Here is a 19,610-nt window from a genome sequence, read left to right as displayed (position 1 = left end):
TTCAACCCAAGAGGAATCAGAAGATCAAAAGCAGTTTGAGAAGGCCAGAACCCTTAGGGAGGGAAAAGGACATTCCAGGTGGCCAGGAGAGAAGTTTGGCAACTGGGATGAAGAAATAGCCCTCCCCTTGCTGGGATCCCCCCCCCATCTCTCCAGTCTGGCAGGAGAGGTGCAGCCTGCAACACCCAAGAGCAGGTCTGGGGCTGCTAGATGCTCCAGACAGGGGGCTGGAGGTGACTCACAAAGGTTCCCCCCCCCCCTTGGGAAATAATGGTGCTGTCACTTAGTTTCTCTGCCAGGGTGCAGCGGTCCTTGACCTCCTTGTAGCAGTTGGGTTGTAATTCATGCTTGATTCTTGTCAGCTTCTTCTTGGGGGCATCCTTGGAGCTGGCATAGATCATTTTGCTCTTAAGGGGTGCACTCTCAGGGGCCCAGAAGGCGAACACCAGGTCCTCCTTCTTGCTCTCCTCGGTCTCATAGGTTGCATCACAGAGAGCATAGCGGCAGTCCTTGTCTGGCAGCATCTTGACAAAAGTGGTGTAGGGGTGGTCCACAGTCTGCCCTACATCTCCTACCAGGATCTCCTTGCCCTCCTCCAGGATGATGTTCTTGTCCTCAGGCAGAAGAACACTGCCTTCTTGCGTTTCTTCACTTCTTCTGGCACTGAAGACTTGCGAACTTTCATGTCATTGAACACCTTGATGACACAATCAGAGACAGCCAGAGGCCGCGTTTCCTGAAACGAAAGGGAGACAGAAAGAGCTACTGAGGAACTGAGCCGCCACAGCTGCTGCCGGGATCTGACTCCTGAGCTGACTTTAACGGAAGTGACATGTGCATTAGGGAGAGAAAACTAATTTAACATGAAGGGCCTTGTGTAACAAAAGGGTCCTGGTTGTCTTAGTGTTCTATTGCTGTGAGGAGACACCATGACCATGGAAAATCTTATAAAAGAAAGCATTTGATTGGGGCTGGTTTACAGTGTCAAAGGTTTGGTCCATCAAGGCCACACCTCCTCTAGCAAGGCCACACCTCCTAATCCCTGTAAATTAGCTTCACTTTTTAATGACCAAGTATTCAAATGAGCCTATAGTAGCCATTCTTATTCAACCCACCACATAGATTCTATTCTCTGTTCATTTACAATGAGATCAAGCACAGCAAGGTGGACTTTATATCCCATTCATCTTTGGGGTCTCCCTTCCCTATCCTGAGAGAACCCACCCACAGTGTGGGTGCTAATCCACAGTGAGGGAGGAGTTGTCCTGGTGGTGCTTTCTTCTTTTTCAGTGTATAAACATATTTAATAAACTATTTCCACCACATACCCCCCCCCACCAGCCTAAAGTCACCAGAATTAAAACTGGAGCTTTGGGTGATGGGGAGGGGAAAGGAAAAGCCATGAACTCCTTCAGTGTGGCCTCTGAGCACTGGAAGGAGACTGGATACAAACAGCAGAACTCTTTAAGGATTTTAGTTGGCCTTTGGGTATTTGACTTCTGATTATGTAATAACACCAGTTTCCTCCTGGTAAGCAATTTTGTGTTTACTCCCTCTGGACGTCCCAAGCTTATGAAATGTTTTGCAAAATATTATTATTGTAAATTGCTTTTACTTTTCAAATGTTTGGCTTTGAAACAGGAAATACCATTTTATGGCACCTAGGTTGACAGGCCTTCCCATCTGGATTGCTCTCAAAGCCTTGTTATTGTTTTTAATCCCAGAGTCCTTCAGTATCTTCATGATACTGTGACACATGGCATTTTCTTTATTCAAACAGGATGTATATTCAAGTTCATACTTCCTCAAAGACTTTCACCTTAGGTACTTTTATGATAAATACAGTAAGGAAAATCACAGCCTTTTGGTAGAAACCAGCTATGTAAGTGAGCCAGGCACCCCACACATCTGTAGAGTGGTTGGGAAACAACCTAGGCTGTTAACTGAGCATGAGATGCCAAGATTCTTGTCATCTGATTCTGCTGTCTTCTCTCTTGTGGATTACATTCTGGAAATATGAAAAATGCTGGTCAATAAAGACCCTTTCTCCTGGGATAGCTGGGTTTCCATCACTGGGAAGGGAGTTTATATGTTTATAAAGTACAAGGGCAAAGAAAGCAACTGTAAAGTTCTATCATGAGCATGGGGGAATCACAGGAGGGGAAAATGGAGGTCTACTTGGAACCCATTCTCAAGAGCAGCTGAACACTAGGAACTCCACTGGGACAAGATGGCCCTTTACATCTTTACTAGAGGTCCAGGTCTCCAGAGAGTCTACACTGCCTTGGCCTGTCTCTGGGTCTTTCCAACTTTCCCCATTGTCTTAGTTCCTGATGATATATCATATCGTCACAAACTAGCAATATATAATACTAGAAATGTGTGTTTTTATAGTTCTAAGGGATAGAAGATCCAAGAACAAGTGATCTGGCAGACTCAACATTTGTTCATTGTGGAATACCTTGTATGGTTTCATATGACAGAAAGGTGGCAGGGCCAATAAGGCTCAGAGAGTTTCCATAAACTTAATTCTGTGCATGGAGGCTGAGCTGTCATGACCCAATTATTTTGTGAAAAATTCCATGCCTTAATTCCATCATCTTAGATTTCCAAATTGTGACTCTTGGACATATGTATTTGAATAAAGATGCCTATTATCTGAGATAAGCCTCTTTGCTCTCATTTCTTTCTATTTGAATAGAACTTTATTAATACAGACAGATCTCACAGTGGTAGGACTAAAATGGACCTGAAAAATCAGATATTTTTGGCTTTAGACATTACACTTCAAGGTGGGCATAGTGGTTTATGCCTATGATTTGGCACCCAAGAAGGTTGCAAGTTCAAGACCAGCCTGAACCACATATAAAGACTATCTCAAAATGACAACAATTTAAAAAATCACTTTGAATGAAAGTATAAGTGAAAAGAAAATACACAATAAAAGCAGGATTGCTGTGCCTATAGGTACATAAGAGTCTAGTTATTCAAGATAACCTTCTTCTTGTCCCATGGGCACTCCTTGGGAAATACCTTGAAAACTCCAATTTTTCCAATCTTAGTTTTTTGTTTGTTTGTTTGCATTGCTTTGATTTGTTTCCTATGAATGAGGAAGCCAACACTCAAGATATTAAATATCTTTCCCAAATCCCTAAAGCTACCAGAACTAGTTGTTGCCAGGTGGCAGGAAACAGAATTGACTTATCTAATACCACCCCTATACAGTTATTAAAATTGATGAATAAAAGGTTTGAATATTTGAAGTGTTCATGACATGTTGATATATGTCCATACTGTGGGACGACTAAATCAAACTATTTCTCATTTTCAGGACTTCATATAGCTATTATTTTTATGATCAGAACACCAAAGACATTTCTCTCTCTCCCCAATTTCAAATCTGCAGTGCATTATCATTAACAATAGTTACTATACTGCACAGTGAATTGACTTTATTTCTGCTGAAATTTTGTGTCCTCTGACTAAAATTCCATTAGGTCCTGGGTCCCCAATCTCAATCTCTGGTTTATGATTGGGGCTTTTTGAAGATTTCAAATATAATTAAGATGGTGTGACATTTGTCCTACTGAAGCTTATTTACTTTATTTACAATTCATGGCTCACCCATGTTATCACAGATGACAGGCTTTCCTCCTTTTTAAGAATGGATGGTATTCCATTGTACATTCCCATGCTCCCCTGAACTAACAGCAGCAGCTTCAGTACTGGCATGGATGAAAGACCTTAAATAGAATTATCTGTATTTTACTTTCAGAGCATAACTGTAATATACACAAAGAAAATAAGAAAATGATTAAATAATTTTTTTCATTATGAAAGTCATCAAATTTCACTTTTGATAGAGGCATGAAAATATATGTTCAAAGTCCATATGAAATTGACATTAATACTCTAAGTTTTACCATTTAATGGAATTTCCACCCTGATCTGTCTACAAATATTTATTGCATAACCTATTCTCTTTTAAAGAACGTGTGATAACAAAACTTATTGGCTCATGCAAATTGTGATAACATCTGATTAAACCTTCATACAAAGAGAATTTTACTGCCATGTTCTGTAAGAAGGTATTGAATTGGGTCTGTAAATCTGTGGCTACTCTACCCCAAAACAGGATTTTAAAAGTCATTCGCTTATGATTAGTTGGAGTCTGAGTTTTCTGGTACAAGAGACTTTGTCTCATTGATCCTTAGATTAATTGGTCCCCATAATTTCTCACCAATGAATTATTTCCTCTTAATTTTGCATACTTGTTTAAAACTCAGTTGGTGCTTGCTCTGTGTTTACTGATGGAATGAATGACTAACACAGTAAACTCCAGATATTTTGAGTGGCTATACATCTCTAGTTCTTAGGAACTTGATGTTGGTTGGGAAGAGAAGAATGAAATTATAGAAATTGCAGAACTATGAGCAGAGAACTTTGGAAGGCCACCATCTCTTCGGTCAAAGTAAAAACAAAATGAACAAAGATTCTGGAAGTCAGTAGTCGTGGTTCACTATACTGAAAGGTGAGGCAGGGGAATTGTGGGACCTGGTGCTAGAGATCCCACACAGCCGTCTGGCTAGAGATAGGGGCTCTGTCACCGAGTCTGACTGGCAAGCGTAAGTTCAGGTGAATGGGGAGAAGACCCAGCTCAGCAGCAGCTTCGCTGGTGGGCTTGGCGGGGCACGCGTTTCTGCCACAGCCATAGGGCGCCAGCCCAGGCTGAACCAAACTGACCAGGATGCAAGAAGTGTTGGGAGAGAAAAATCTCTTCCCAATAGGAGGTGTTATCAGATCTTTAGAACAAAGGATCTCAGGCGGTGGAATGATTCTTACACATGTCTCTTTACTTTTGACCCTAACTCTTGTATACATAGTTTTGAAATGGTTTGGAGTTTGACAACCAGTACTTCCTATTGGCTTGGCCTGAGGGCTTGGAAAGAGTTTGTCTACATATCTGGAGGTGGTCCTGCTTCTGCCTGGAGCTTACATGACCTGCAGTCACGTCTACCTGCAGGGGAGGGGCTTGGGACATGGCCAATGCCCTGAGGAGCTGTGCACTGATTACAGCAGCGTAAAGATTCCTGATTCTCTAGAGATTGGAAAGTATCCTGCTGTACCATTTATCATTCCTGGGGCTTCTACCGATTCAACCAAAAATCAGGGTTCCCAACACGGTCTACCTGCCCCACAAGGAATCATGAGGTTGACAAGTCTGCATTACATAGCAAGATCTGATTCACCAAAAGGAGATGCTTCAGAGAGTATGAAAATGCCCAAACTCTGTAGGGCAATTACCCTTGCGAGGCACATGTGTGCTGCTAATCGGTGTGTTGTGGCATCAGCTCTCCAGTGGAGACTTTCTGAGACTGTCCTGAGGGATCTGCATTTGATGACACCGTGCTGAGGTGTGAGCTCATTGGCAAAAGACCTTACACATCATCCAGTTAGGGTGACATAAAGGCTAAGCAGAAGAGATGGACCAAGAGCAGCTCTGTAATCCACTCTCCACATTGTATCACCTTGATCATCATGAATGTCAGTTTGTCCTCAGAGTCCCAAGGTTTTTAATGATAATTCATTTCTTTACTTTCAGAATAAAGATACCTCTCATAATTCACCTGTTTAAGACCTGAACACTTTATAGATTGGAGTTTTGTTTTGCAAACTTCTGTTTCCTCTCCTGTCTCCACACTCTGTTTCATAATCTGCAGTTTTGACTGGACCTCTCTGCTCTTCTGATGTCCAAAGATTGCTTTGTGTCTGTGATTCTGATTATGCTTCAGAACCATGAGCCATTATCTCTCATTTTCTCCCCTCCATCCCCCTCCCTCACCTCTCCATCCCCCTTTCTCTACTCTCCCTCCCCCTCTTTCTCCTCTCTAACCCCCTCCTTCTCATCTCCACCCCCCTCCCTCTCCCTTTCTTCTCTCTATGTTGTTTCTTCAAGCTGGAAAGCTGCTTATCTCCTCAAGGAATCTGTCTTTACTGCTCATTTCTTCTGTTTATTTCCCGACTTATTATCTGACGCTCAAGAACAAACTGGTTCTAATGGACTCGCAGTGCTCCCTGCCTCCTGGTAGGTGGTCGCTGAGAGGATGTGAGATCAAATTTTTCATACAATTATCAAATGAATGGACGCAAGATACAAGACATCTGGGCATTTCTGCAAGCATTTGGTGGCATATGCATTAGGGACATGGAGATGAATGCCTTTGGTCACTGATACCACGACACAGAGCTCAGATGGGGCCATAAACAGCGCCTAACAGGAGGCAGTGTATGGGCTGGATGATCTTGTTTTAGATTAGTGGACTTCATAGGGTTTAAGGTTGGTTTAGATTAGTGAACCTCATAGGGTTTAAGGTCAAACCCAGTTTTGTTTAACATCTTCATAAATAATCTAGATGACAGATTTTTTTAAAAGCCTTTTAATTACATATTTAAGTGACTTCAAGCTGAGAGATGCAGAAACTCATGTGAAACAGAGGACTAGAGGTGAACAGGAAAAGCAGTCAGTGCAGGGGTTTCCCACTTGTCATTAATCAGCAAATGTATGAGAGGCTCGTAAGAGAACAGTTTCAAGTCCCATCATATAGAGGGAAAAACACACAAGAAAGAACAATGTTGAAAGAGGCCATGAAAGCAACTTGTAGCATGGTACAGACACTAAAGAGTCATTGGTATAGAGTGTTTTCTCTCTCTCTCTCTCTCTCTCTCTCTCTCTCTCTCTCTCTCTCTCTCTCTCTCTCTCTCTGTCTGTCTCTCTCTCTCCTTCCTTCTCCATATACACATATGAATGTATATATATATGGCATAGCAGATGTCTAGAACCTTTCATTTTATAAAACCGAAGCTCTCTGCCTATTGAAAGTTTTCTTTTCCTTGCTACCCACACTCCTAGCAACCACCATTCAAATTTTTGTTTCATTCTCTAGATGGCTAATAAGTAGAATAATTGTTTACTGATCTTTTTGTGACTTACTCAGCTTTTTAATGTGCTCTGAAGGTTCATTTGTGTACTAATCTCTGGCAAGATTTCCTGGGTTGTGGAGAAATAATCTCCCACTGTATTTCATATTTTTTATCCATTCATCTCCTGATAGAGGTTTAGGTGGCTTCTCCTCCCACCCCCACCCCCAGCTTGTGAATAATGCTTCAATGAACTAGGCTGGGTATGCAAATATCTCTGAGATCTTGTTTTTAATTTCTTTGGATATATGCCCAGAACTGGAATGGCTTAATTATGTGGTAATTCTCCTTTGAACTTTTTGAGGAACCTCTGGAATAGCTGAGACTACTTGACATGTCTACCAATAATATGTCTGAGATCCAAATTCTCCATGTCTTCACCAGCATCTGGTTTCTATTGGCTCGTTTTTCTTTCTTTGCCTTAAAAGAATTGACCATCCTAATGAGCGTAAGGTTTGATTTGTATTTTCTAGTTATTAGTATTTAATTCTATTTTGTGATGTTGTAACAATGGATGGTTTATAAAGTACAGAAACCTATTTCTTACAGTTATGTGAGCTGGTAACCTGTCACCCAGGAAATAATCTTGGGAAGGTTGTCTATCTGTTTTGGGTTTGTTCTCTACTTCCAAACAGCAAGTTGAATGCTGAGTGCCCTGGTGTCGGGGAATACTATGCCATTCCTTGGCAGAAGGTAGATGGTCCACAGGGACAGACTCTTTTATCAGGCCCCTCTGTGTGTGTGTGAGCACGTGTGCATGGGTGCATGTACACCCATGTGCAGAAGTCAGCCGTCAACCACAGGTGTTAGTCCTTAGAACCTAAGTCACTTTGCTTTTTCTTTGTTAGTTTTTATTTTATTTTTGAGACAGGGCCTCTCTCTGGGGACCATGGACTCCCATGTTAGGCCAGATCTGGTGGCCAGCAAGACATAAGAACTCATCCTATCTATTTTTACCAATACTGGAATTTACAGGCATTTGCTGCTTCACGTGGTATTTTAGATTTGGTGCTGGGACTCAGTCTCAGTCTTCACGCTTTCAGGGCAAACCCTGTACCTGCTGAGCTGTTTCCCCAAGGTGTTCAAAGTGTTTTAAAAAGATAGCTTGGTCTACTTCACAAGGGGCATCCTCACAAAGCCTTGTAAAGAAAAGGCTTGTTTGGTGCTATCATATTGGCAATGGCTAATTTTAGTACGCACAAACACAGATCAGGGAGAAAGCCAAGAAGCAAGTAGAGAAGCTCCTGAGGTGAGGAGCTCTGTCAGGAAATGCAAGGGAAAAAAGGAACCACCTGCCTCCATGGTTAGGCCAGTGCTATGGCCAGGAGACATAAAAGACGCGACAGAAATAATCTCAGGCCTTTGGTTGCACGCCTTTTTTAATCCGGGCACATTCAGGAGGTAGAATCAGGTAGGTCTCTGAGTTCGAGGCTATCCTGATCTACAGCACAAGTTTCACGACAGCAAGGGCTACATAGAGAAACCCTGTCTCAAAAAACAAAAAAGCAAACAGAAATGTCAGGTTTTAGTCAAAGGAAGTAATCTGTGAGAAATGTCACCAGAGGAATGCGGGTATGGGATGCGGATGAGAAACAGAGCACAGAAGAGTTTAACTGTGGATTAAGTATTGGAAATAGGCTCTCTGTAAACGAAGGAGTCCACAAGGGTTTTAAGCGAGTGTCCAGTATGCGCACGCGATGCTCCCTTTGTGGAGAGGAAGGGTGCAGATGCAGGAAGGAGGGGGTGACTGTGAGGTTTATACTCCCTGGATTTTTACACTGCTGCCTCCTCTCCAGCATCCTTGTTTGCTCAGGTTATCTGCAACGTCAGGGACTCATTACCCAGTCGTGTTCCTCTCTTGTGTCTTCTTCCTGCGGTAGTTTCAGAAAAGAGGTGTGATCACCAGCCTCCCTGAGCTCTTTATGGATGAGACGGCACTGATCCACCAATGCGCTGCTGTGTGTTGGATCCTGGGACTCTCGCCTCTCTTTAAGTGTGCGCTGCATTGTTTTTTCTAACTCCCAGAGTTGCAGAAGAAAAGACTGATACTGTTTCATTCTATTTCTTTTAAGGTAACCAGTTCACTCTGATTGAAAGAGTTTAAGATTCTAGGCTTGCGACCTAGGAATTTCAAAAGGCCACGTGTCTTTCGTCATTGTTCAGCCTATTTAACTTTTTGAACTACCGTTTTCTAAATACTTGAGACTTTCTTCATTTTCTTCCTTCCTGAGCTTCCAACTTGTAATATATTCTTTTCTCTGTGGCTCACGAATTGCTTCATTCAATCTAAAACTAATGGAATGCTCATCCATTGAATTTAAAGATGTATAATCAAGTCCTATTCCTTCTGAAAATCACATTCTTTACTCACTACATCATTAAGACATGATACCTTGGGCGTCTAAAACAAGAGCCCTACTTCCGAGTTACATCCCAGCCCCCACACCTCCTTTCTTAAAAAAAAAAAAAAGTTTTGTTTTGTTTTGTTTTAAACGGGGCCTTGTTATTTAGCCCAGACTTGTCTCAACTCACTAAGTAGCTCAGGCTGTCCTCGAGCTTGTGGCAATTCTGCTTCCTTAACCTTCTGAGTGTTGGAATTTCAGACATATTCCACCATGCCCCACTCTGAAATTTTCTTCTAGTTCTTCAGCGCAGTCTGCTTCTTGCTGCCAATGCACTGGTTTGAGGGGAGTGTGCTTCCTTCAAGTTAAGATGTCTTTCTAAGTTGAGGTCTTTTTGGCTGCTTCATATCTTTCAGAATAAAAATCCCAGAACAGATAGAGAAGTGAGATTTCCAGGGCAGTGTTAAGGGCAGAGGAATCCTGTGAGGACAAATGGTGTCCTTCACTCCAGAAGCAATGGGATGCTCAACTGGCCCAAGCATCATCCTCTTCACCGTTGCTGGTCTCACTTCAGGCACCGATGATATGGACCTGAACATCAGGCACAGGCAGAGGTACTCGGATGCTCCCCATGCTTCTGCCATAGTGACAGTCATCAGGTGACCCTGAAATAAAAAGGAAACTATAAAATTTGAACTAAAAAAAAGTCACCATAATCTTTACTACACTGTGACATGAAGTTATACAGTATGATTGTTGCTATACCATGTTCTGGGATTAAAAGCTCTGAGTGCCAAACCCAGCTCTAAAGGAATGGATAAACTGAACTGCATAACTAATTGAAGAGCCACAAGAAAAGAAAGTGACTTCTTTAAATAAATTGAATCTTAAATGTATTTTCGATTAAAAAAATACAGAGACATTTACATAAGAACTACACCACCAAATACCACATATATTTTCAGTGCGGTGTTAGTGATTAAAGTGTATTTATAACCCGAGGCAGCATTTGTGGTTTAAAGTTATCCCATGAAAGAACATGGCATTGATTTCTCAATAATTTTTACCTAAGTTCATCAATGAGCTAATGTAGAAAGTAGAAAATTAACAGAGTCACAAACTCTAACCCAGAGGACAAAAGGGAAAGTGGCAGAGACGTGGAGTTACCCATCCTAAGCTCTGTTAATTGTAAAAGGCTTAATCATTCTGGTTCAGTTAATCTCGCTAAATAAATTATACGTTAACAAATGTTCGTCAGGGCAAACCTTGATCTACGGTTGTCTCCATGTGAGGTAAACAGTGGCCAGTAGCTGAGGACACTGTATGCTCTCCAGCTGAAGTCTCAGCCAGCTCCTGGGACACCAGAGGAGCCTAAACAAACATCTGGGCCCTCAAGCAGCTTTACTATTCCCAGGTTTTAGAACAGTTCTCTCTGGATCTCTTTATAGAAACAAAATATAATGCACACTTCTGCACAGAAGATAACAGAAGAGGCAGAAATCTCTGGTTGCCACTTCTGTTTGACTTTGACAAGTAGTGACCCTTTCTTTCAAATAAATAAATAAATGAACAACCGTTGACCTCTACACTCCTGCATTAGCATGATCTCACTTCTCTTGTGTATTTTCCCCCATTCTGTATTTTGGGCCTTTACAAAGCATTTCCTTTGTATGGATTAGTGGCAAATCTGAGTCGGCAAATCCATCTGCTATAGTAATAGTTGACGTGCTTAAGTGACTGACAATCTGAGGTGATAAACGGATCTCCTGGCAACCTCACAGTGACAGGGGCAGAAGCAGTTTGTTCCGGGAAGTGCCCCTGAGAGAACTGAACACAAGCAGCGATGAGAGGAATGTAGTCTCCCAGATGATCTTAAACTCCCCGTCACAGTTAGCCTGACGAATGGCTGCTGAGCCATCCAGATTTGTACCGGGTTAGATTTTCCAGAAGAAAGATACCCTTATTGGCATCTGAAACATGCCTCGGTCCTCAAGTTCAGCTTAGACTCTGATAGCTTAAGGGCCACTTAGGTGACTTGAGGTAACTGGGTGGTATCAGAAACTATCAACCAGAGATTTTCTGCACACATAGTCATGTGTGTGTGTTTGAGTGTGAGTGTGTAAGTGTGTAAGCTGGTAACGGCATTCAGGGCCATTACAGGTATTGTAATGGCATTACAGGTCCTCAATAACCAATAAACCTTAGCCCCTTTTTTTAAGTCAGAGTCTCAACAAATTGTTCAACTTAGCATTGAACTCTCTTGGTTTTTCTGCCTCAACTGGCTTGTGCTATTAGGGCTTAGGGCTATCTTGTTTTCATCTGTTCTGTGTGACAAAAAAAAAAAAAAAAGTCAAACTGCATAAAAACAATTTCGATAAGAGTACAACTGAGGGCCAACAAAGTAGAAAATGAACACGAATATTTTTTCTCCTTAATTCACAGCCGGCTCATAAGTACACTGAAGTCTTTATGAAAGAAAATAAGAAGCAAGTACCTTTAAATGAATTTTATATGGAAAGCAGCCATTAAATTGTCATGGGTACATCATGTAAGAGTGATCTTGAAAATGACTGGTTTTTCAAGCTCACATAAAAGAGAAATATTATTTTCAGATTAATTTCCTAAATACTTATGTAATGGGAAAAAAGTTTTAGTTCTAGGTCATTTAAAACGAAGCAGAATGACCTCACCTTTGTACTGAAGCTTACTGCTGCTCTGATTTAAAGTTGGTGTGTGTTGCCCTTTGTCTACAACATGACTGACATAGGACATCCCAGTGACAGTGACTTCTTCATTGTCACAGCTAAGTAACATCTTCACACCACAAAACACCCAAATGACTGCCACTGTTCTGGAAATCCTAGATGGTTTTCTTTAAAATAAGCTCAACGACACAGGCCTGGTGAGACTGCGCTGTGAGTAGCCGCAGCACAGAGAGGGATAGGCCTAGCAAGCAGTAGGTGCGGCCCTCCGGTTGGTCCAGGGGAGCAGGAACTCTGCCATAGAGACTCTGTGTCTGTGTGGAGTACCCTTGCGTGTGGACCAAAAGCTCAAGCCATTTGCCACATAAAACAGCTGAGATCCAGGGACACAGGCCAGGTACATGGGAGAGACAGAAAACAATCACTGACGACAAGACCATTTATAATCACAGACAACAAGATGGCAAGAGGAAAATGAAAGAACTTAAGCAATGGAAACCAAGACAACCTGGCAACATCAGACCCAGTTCTCCCATCACAGGAGGCAGCGGAATGCCAAACACTCCAGAAAAAAACAAAACAAAAAAAAAAAAAAAAAAAAAAAAAAAACCTCAAACCTGAAATTATACCTCCAGATGATAATGAAGATCTTTGAGAAGAGCAAGAATAACTCACTTAAATAGGAACAGGAGGAAAAGCATAAAGAAATAGAAGCTTTTAAAGAGGAAACATGAAAAACACTCAAAGAAATCAAAGAACTAGAGGAAAACAGAACCAAAAAGATGAAAGAACTGAAGAAGGAATTTAAAATGGAAATGGAAACAATAAAGAAAACACTAAAAGAGACAACCCTGGAAGGAGAAAACCTAAAAAAGAAATCAGGAGTCACAAATGCAAGGATCTCCAACAGACTACAAGAGATGGAAGAGAGAATCTCGGGGGCCGAAGAGAACATTGAAAACATAGACAAAACAGTCAGAGAAGATGCAAAAGCCATAAAGCTCCTAACCCAAAATGTCCAGGAGATCAAGGACACAATAAGACCAAACCTAAAGATAATAGGAATAGAAGAGGGCGAAGAAGATCAACTAAGAGGCACAGTAAATATCTTCAACAAAATCATAGAAGAAAATTTCCCAAACCTTAAGAATGAGATGACCATGAGCATAAAAGAAACCTACAGAACCCCAAATAGAGTGGACCAGAAAATAAATTCTTCCTGACACATAATAGTCAAAATGCCAAGTGTCCAAAGCAAAGAAAGAATAATGAAAGCAGTAAGGGAAAAAGGTCATGTAACATATAAAGGCAGAACAATCAGAATTACACCAGACTTCTCAACAGAGACTATGAAAGCTAGAAGATCATGGACAGACATCATGCAGACCTTAAAAGAACACAAGTGTCAGCCCAGGCTGCTATACCCAGTAAAACTCTCAATCACCATAGATAGAGAGACCAAGATATTCCAGGACAAAACTAAATTTACACAGTATCTGAGCACAAACCCAGCACTACAACAAATTGTAGGTGGAAAACCCAATACAAGGAGGAAAACTACATCCTAGTAAAAACAAGAAAATACCTAAACAAGAAAAGCAAAAGAAGAAAGATACACAGGAACAATTCTACCTCCAAAAGCAAAAATAGGAGGAAACAGTTAGCACTATTCCTTAATATCTGTTAACATAAATGGACTCAATTCCCCAATAAAAAGAAATAGGCTATCAGACTGGATACATAAACAGAATCAAGCCAGCACTTTGTTGCATACAGGAAACTCATCTGAGAGACAAAGCCAGACACTATCTCAGAGTAAAAGGTTGTGAAAAAAACTTCTAAGCAAACAGCCCCAAGAAACATGCTAGAGTAGCCATTCTAATATCGAATAAAGTAGATTTTCAACCAATAGTTATCAAAAAGATAAGAAAGGACACTTTTTACTCGTTACAGAAAAAATTTATCAGGAGGAACTTTCAATTCTTTACATATATGTGCCAAATAGAAGAGCACCCATATTCATAAAAGAAACCCTACTAAAGCTCAAAAAATACATTTCACCCATACAATAATAGTGGGAGATCTCAACACCCCACTCTCATCAACAGACAGATACTGGAAGCAGAAATTGAACAAGGACACAGTGAAACTAGCAGAGGTTATGAACTAGTTGGAATTAGTAGACATCTTCAGAGCATTTCACACTAAAACAAAAGAATACAACTTCTTCTCAGCACCTCATGACTCCTTCTCCAAAATTGACCATATAATTGATCACAAAACAAGCCTCAATAGATATAAGATGATTGAAACACTCCCATGCACCCTATCAGATCACCATGGACTAAAGCTGGTCTTTAATAAGAACAAAGACAACAAAAAGCCCATATACACATCAAAACTAAACAATGCTCTCTAAAATGATAACATGGTCAAGGAAGAAATAAAGAAAGAAATAAAGGATTTTCTAGAATTTAATGAAAATGAAAACACAACATACTCAAACCTATGGGATGCAATGAAAGCAGTACTGAGAGGAAAACTCATAGCTCTGAGTGCTTCCAAAAAGAAATTGGAGAGAGCATACACTAGCAACTTGACAGCACAGTTGAAAGCTCTAGAACAAAAGGAAGCAGATACACCCAAGAGGATTAGATGGCAAGAAATAGTCAAACTCAGAGCAGAAATTGACCAAATAGAAACAAAACAAACAAAAAAAAATTCAAAGAATCAACAAGACCAAAAGCTTGTTCTTTGAGAAAATTAACAAGATTGATAAACCCTTAGCCAGACTAATTAGAGGGCAAAGAGAGAGTATCCAAATTAACAAAATCAGAAATGAAAGTGGAGACATAACAACTGAAACTGAGGAAATTCAAGAAATCATCAGATCCTACTACAAAAGCCTATACTCAACAAAGCTGGAAAATCTGGAGGAAATTGGATGAATTCCTAGACAGATACAAGGTACTAAAGTCAAACCAGGACCAGGTAAAGCATCTAAATAAGTCCATAACACCTAAAGAAATAGAAGCAGTCATCAAAAGCATTCCAACTAAAATAAATCCCAGGACCAGATGGGTTTAGTGCAGAATTCTATCAGACATTCATTGACTACCTAATGCCAATACTCTGCAAACTCTTCCACAAAATAGAGTCAGATGGAACACTACCTGACTCATTTTTTGAGGCCACAATAAACCTCGTTCCTAAACCACACAAAGAGCCTACAAGGAAAGAGAACTTCAGACCCATCTCATTAATGAACACTGATGCAAAAATACTCAGCAAAATCCTTGCAAACTGAATCCAAGAACACATCAAAACCATCATTCACCATGATCAAGTAGGCTTCATCCCTGGGATGCAGGGATGGCTTAATATACAATAATCCATCAACATGATTCGCCATATAAACAAAACCACATGGTCATCTCACTAGATCCTGAGGAAGCATTTGACAAAATTCAACACCCCTTCATGTTAAAAGTCTTGGAAAGAACAGGAATCCAAGGCCCATACATAAACATAATAAAATCAATATACAGAAAACCAATAGCCAATATCAAACTTAATGGTGAGAAACTTGAAGCAATCCCACTAAAATCAGGGACTCAACAAGGCTGCCTACTCTCCCCCTACTTATTCAACATACTACTGGAAGTCCTGGCCGGAGCAATTAGACAGCAAAAGAAAATCAAAGGGATATAAATGAGAAATAAGAAGTAAAAATATCACTGTTTGCAGATGACATGATAGTGTATGTAAGTGACCCCAAAAACTCCACCAGAGAACTCCTACAGCTGATAAACAAGTTCAGTAGAGTGGCTGGATATAAAATTAACTCAAACAAATCAGTAGCCTTCCTCTACTCAAAGGACAAACATGCAAAGAAAGAAATTAGGGAAAAGATACCCTTCACAATAGTCACAAACAATATAAAATAGCTTGGTGTGACTCTAACTAAACAAGTGAAGGAACTGTATGATAAGAACTTCAACTATCTAAAGAAGGAAATCAAGGAAGATCTCAGAAAATGTAAAGATCTCCCATGCTCATGGATTGAAAGGATCAACATTGTAAAAATGGCCATCTTACCAAAAGCAATCTAAAGATTCAATGCAATCCCCATCAAAATTCCAACCCAATTCTTTATAGAGTTGGGAAGAGCAATGTGTAATTTCATCTGGAATAACAAAAAACTAGAATAGTGAAATTCATTCTCAACAACAAGAAAATATCTGCGAGAATCACCATCCCTGACCTTAAGCTATAATACAAGGCAATTGTGTTAAAAACTGCATGGTACTGGTACAGAGATAGACTCGTGGAACAATGGAATAGAGTAGAAGATGAACCCTCACATATATGGTCACTTGATTTTTGACAAAGAAAGTGTAAACATTTAATGGAAAAAGGACAGCCTCTTCAACAAATGGTGTTGGTTCAATTGGCACTCAGCATACAGAAGAATGAAAATAGACCCTTTCTTATCTCCTTGTACAAAGCTCAAATGCAAATGGATTAAAGATCTCCACATTAAACCAGGTACACTGAAACTATTAGATGAGAAAGTAGGGAAAACCTTAGAACACATAGGCACAGGGGAAAATTTCCTTAACAGAACACCAATGGCTTGTGTTCTAAGGTCAAAGATCAACAAATGGAACTTAATGAGATTGCAAAGTTTCTGTAAGGTTAAGGACACTGTCAAGAAAACAAAACGGCAGCCAACAGATTGGGAAAAGATTTTTACCAAACCCACATCTGATAGAGGCCTAATATCCAAGGTATACAAAGAACTTCAGAAGTTAGACACCAGAGAATCAAACAATCCTATAAAAATGGGGTACAGAGCTAAACAAAAAGTTCTCAATTGAGGAATATCGAATAGCTGAGAAGCATCTAAGGAAGTGCTTGACATCCTTACTCATCAGGGAAATGCAAATCAAAAGAACCCTGAGATTCCACCTCATACCAGTCAGAATGGCTAAGATCAAAAATTCAGGTGACACCAGATGCTGGTGAGGATGCGAAGAAAGAGGAACACCTCTCCACTGTTAGTGGGGTTGTAAACTGATACAACCACTCTGAAAATTAGTCTGGTGGTTCCTCAGAAAATTTGACATAGTACTACCTGAAGACCCAGTTATTCCACTTCTGGGCATATACCCCAGAGACACTTTAATACACAACAAAGATACATGTACCACAATGTTCATTGCAGCCCTATTTATAATAGCCAGAATCTGGAAAGAACCCAGATGTCCTTCACTAGATATATGGCTACAAAATTGTGGTATATCTACACAATGGAGTACTACTCAGCTATCAAAAACAATGGCTTTATGAAATTTTTAAGAAAATGGATGCATCTAGAGAATATCATCCTGAGTGAGGTAACCCAGTCACAAAAGAACAGACATAATATGCAGTCACTGATAATGGGATACTAACCCCAGAAAGCTCTGAACACCCCCAGAAACATCTCACAGACCATATGAAGCTCAAGAAAAACAAAGGTCAAAAAAATAAAAGCCTCAGTCCTGCTTAGGGGAGAAAATGTATAGCATCCGCTCAGAGTGTGGTACACCTGGAACTCAAATCATTAATAATCCAAGAGCTAAGATAATAGCCTTGTGGCAATTTTTGTTATTCACAGATCATTATTCTTAATCTATACCCAACAAGAAATCTGTTTCCATGTTACGTTCTGTCCTACATGTACTTCATGCTTATGGTAACTAGTGGGATTTCTATGCATGCTATCAAACCTCTAAAAAAATTAAGTACTGACAAAATTATTCATATAATGTTATGCCAAATCGCCTTTAAAAAAATCTGTAAATGTATCCCCCCTTTTAAATATAAAGTGGTAGGGAATAAAAACAAACAAACAAATTAATTAATTAGCTAATTAAGCTCGGCTCTCCTTAAACTAAAACCTCACCATTTCTCAAAGTGTTTCTTCTTTTCTGTTCTTTAAAAAGAGAATCTGTTTTAATTTTTTTAAACTTGTGCCTCTAAGATGGGCCTACCATAACAGCGAAATAGAACAAGCAAAAAATAACTCCTTCTAAGCAGGAAGTAATACAGAGGACGACAAAATCAATCTAAATTGGAAACACTCTCAACGTTTTAAATCGTTTTATGAACTTACAGAAATATTCACGTTATATAAAGCCACTGTTAAACTTTTAAAAAAGAAAAAGAAATTTCACAGAATAGGACAAAGTAAAATCTTTGTCAATCCCTAGTCGGTCTTGATTGTGTTTCTTCTTCTCTCTTTTCAAGTCATTTCAGGTATTCGCATTATAACCTTAACACATATATGTGGTCAACCAAACTAGCCCGGTCCAAGTGAGGATCCTGCCTCATGATAGATACAGGGAAGCAGCTCTACAGGAATGACAGTGGAGGTTGATGCCTGGCCCCTTTACGTACAGTTCACACACACACACATATACACATACACAATACAGCACTCATATATATGTAATACATATTACACACATACAAACATATGCTCACTTGTGTATGTGGGTGTGGTGAAACTTTAGTAATGAAGGTTAAAGTCTGCCATTGTCTGGAGAGTCTTCTGAACTTGACGCGAAATGGGGCACTCCCTTTACCAGTGGGGCTGCTCCTTCTCTGACCTTGTCTCTAAACCCCCACATCTTCTACTCACAGAATGTCATGTAGCCTTACTGAGATTGCAGGTCCAGCTGCCTTTCTCCAGGTAATTCACCAAGCACCTGAGATTCCCAAAATCCCTCCCCTTGCTAATGAGACATCTCAGTACCTAGCCTTCAACCAATGACCTTTGCCCATCCTAGATATTCCTACCCCTAGCCCCCAAACTATATAACCCTTGGTTCACCCCAAATAAAGTTGATCTGTCTCCCCAAGGTGGATCCTGGAGATAAGTCTGAGTTATTCTGTTGTACTTACAGGTCATGTGACAGCCTGTTTGTCAGCTCTTCTCCCTTCATTCTCATGGTGATAACAACCCCAGAAAGAAGGGAGGCTTATATGTATGTGTATATGCACTAAGACAGTGCAAAGATGTTTCACATATGTCTGCAGGCATGCAAATGCTAACTGCTACCCAAGTCAAGCTATGAAATGTGGCTATCTCCTCAGGTGTTCTCATCCCTGTCTAGTGAGGACTAGTTCCCAGAGATAGTTGATTTTCTCACCTTTGTCAAATAGATCTTCAAGTACATCTTCTAAGAGTTTTGTATTTATTTAAGAATTATAGAAACATTAAAACATACACTTTTTACATTTGCTTACTATCATTATGTGAAAGGCATTGGCCCATAATTCAGATATATCATTGTTTTTTTTTCACTGTTGCATAGTGTTTTATGATAGAACAAATGACTGTTTACAGTACATAAGCAGGTGGCAGTTTGCAGTTTCTCACTGATAGCATTGGTACTGCTGTGTCTACTCCTGAATGTGTTGTTTTATGAATATATGTATTACTCGTGCTTTGGGCATGTAACAAGGAAATTTATTTATTTTTTAAAATATTTTATTTTTTGAGAATTTCACACACAAGTGCTATATTTACATCCTTTCT

The 19,610-nt window shown here is 40.1% G+C and overlaps 1 pseudogene across 1 annotated transcript; it reads right to left on the bottom strand.

Annotated features, from left to right (window-relative positions):
* Positions 1-206: 206 nt before the first annotated feature.
* LOC308421994 (cofilin-1-like) lies at positions 207-8,984 on the bottom strand (annotated as a pseudogene). Its single transcript has 2 exons — positions 8,820-8,984; positions 207-736 (listed from the first exon to the last, which is right to left on the bottom strand). The product of its transcript is annotated as a cofilin-1-like (transcript).
* Between the last annotated feature and the right edge of the window lie 10,626 nt (positions 8,985-19,610).

Source organism: Micromys minutus (genome assembly GCF_963924665.1).
Source record: "Micromys minutus genome assembly, chromosome: 6".
NCBI lineage: Eukaryota > Metazoa > Chordata > Mammalia > Rodentia > Muridae > Micromys > Micromys minutus.
This window is presented reverse-complemented; position numbering and strand designations above follow the sequence as displayed.